Below are 1,761 nucleotides of genomic sequence, written 5' to 3' on the forward strand. Positions count from 1 at the left end.
GACGGACGGACGGACGGATGCTGAGTGTGTTAGTATCAAAGCTGTTAATGAGTCAGAGGGCTGATCACAGGAGATGGGATGAATGAAGGGATCAGTGCAGCGAGCTGAGGAACATCACAGGGAAGGAAGCTCAGAAATGAGAGACGGCGCCGTGAATGAGATCTAAAACTTTCTGCCTGATCAATAATATGTTTTTGCTTTAGTTCTCCTTCACATCGCTGGATTTTTATTGACAGATCCCACAGAGAGTGACAGATGTTGGATCCATAGAGTGGGTCTGACTATGAGAGGTCCTCAGTGTTGAAATGAAAAATGAAAGCATATTAAGGCGGCGTATTAAAGCTTGAAGGCAGGAACTGCTGCATGATCAATCAGACTTCATTTTACATTGTTTGTGTTTAAATCAAAAGCAAATCAAATCCCTTAAAATTTTCCTCTGACCACGAGAGGCCTGCCTCATTTCAGCAGATAGATCTTCTTCTACTAGAGCTGTCCAAATTATTCATGTTTATCACTGCAGTTTAAATCCTGCTGTTTGTAGAAGTTGGAGGATCAACTTCAGCTTTTTACTCCAGCAAAAGTGTAAAAGTACAATTTTTAAAACTACTTAAAGTATAAAAGTAATGCAGGAAAAACTGTTCAGGCCAGAAGCTTTACTGCTCTACTCTATTAAAGGAACATTTTTCTACAATTCTGGGTGAAAACTTCCTTAGACTTTATTTTCTTAGTTTTAGAGCTAATGGTAACAGAGTCACATTTAACTTTGCATCATCTTGATAAACGATTTATTTTGGTTTGTGGTGAGCAACAAGTTGGGGCAGCACCGAGTCAAACCACAAAGAAATTAGCTGTCTGGATGAAACTAATATTTATTTATTTTTTTATCACCAACAGGCCAGAATGAAAATGAGATCTATTCTTAAAATCTTGAAGTAAAAAGAATTACTCCAGTAAAGTAAAGATAGCCAAAGTTTCTCCCAAAGTAAGGAAATTAAAGATTTGTACTTCTATACCTGATACCTCTGCCAAAAAGTAATAATAATCTTATTTTACTTATGTTTTGTTTGTTTTTTTAAGCTAAGTGAAAATTCAGAGTAAAAGATGTAATTGAGCCTCCTGATCGTTAGCGATGCTCGGCATCATAACGGACTCTGGGATTATTCTGCTGTGTTTCTGCTCCATCAAGCTGCAGCTCTTCCACCATCATCCTGGTTTTTATCCAGCTCCCTGCCTCCTTTGGGCTCCAGTGGAGAGAAACTAAATTCAAGTTTTTTAGCAATACACATGTATAATAATTCCTTTTACATATGTCTTCCTCCAGGACCTGATCACTAAAGGCTATACCTCTCTTTCTTATAAAATTCTAATTGTTGCTTGTCTTCTGTGTGAGTCTTTTTATTGAATCTCATCTTTAGTGGTTCTCCGTAATTTTCTTTGAAGAAAATCATTGTTGTTGCTGTTTTCTACAGCATAGAAATAATGTTTAACTATAAGCAGATATGGAGCCTAATCCACCTGGATTCCTGCCATGGCAGCGGTCAACAGCAGGAGAGGAACTCAGAAGATCTCATCACTCAGAAGCTTTACAGCTGAAATATCAGGAGCTTTGACTGCATAAAGAGGATTTCTACTCACATCCTAATTTAAGGTGATTCAGGCAGAATATCACATTCACTCATTTTAATTCTATTCAGTTTATTTCTATAGCTCCAATTCACAACACACCATCTCAGGTCATTTTGCAGTTCACCAGTTCATCCA

Source organism: Cyprinodon variegatus, unplaced genomic scaffold (assembly GCF_000732505.1).
Source record: "Cyprinodon variegatus isolate N-32 unplaced genomic scaffold, C_variegatus-1.0 Scaffold596, whole genome shotgun sequence".
NCBI lineage: Eukaryota > Metazoa > Chordata > Actinopteri > Cyprinodontiformes > Cyprinodontidae > Cyprinodon > Cyprinodon variegatus.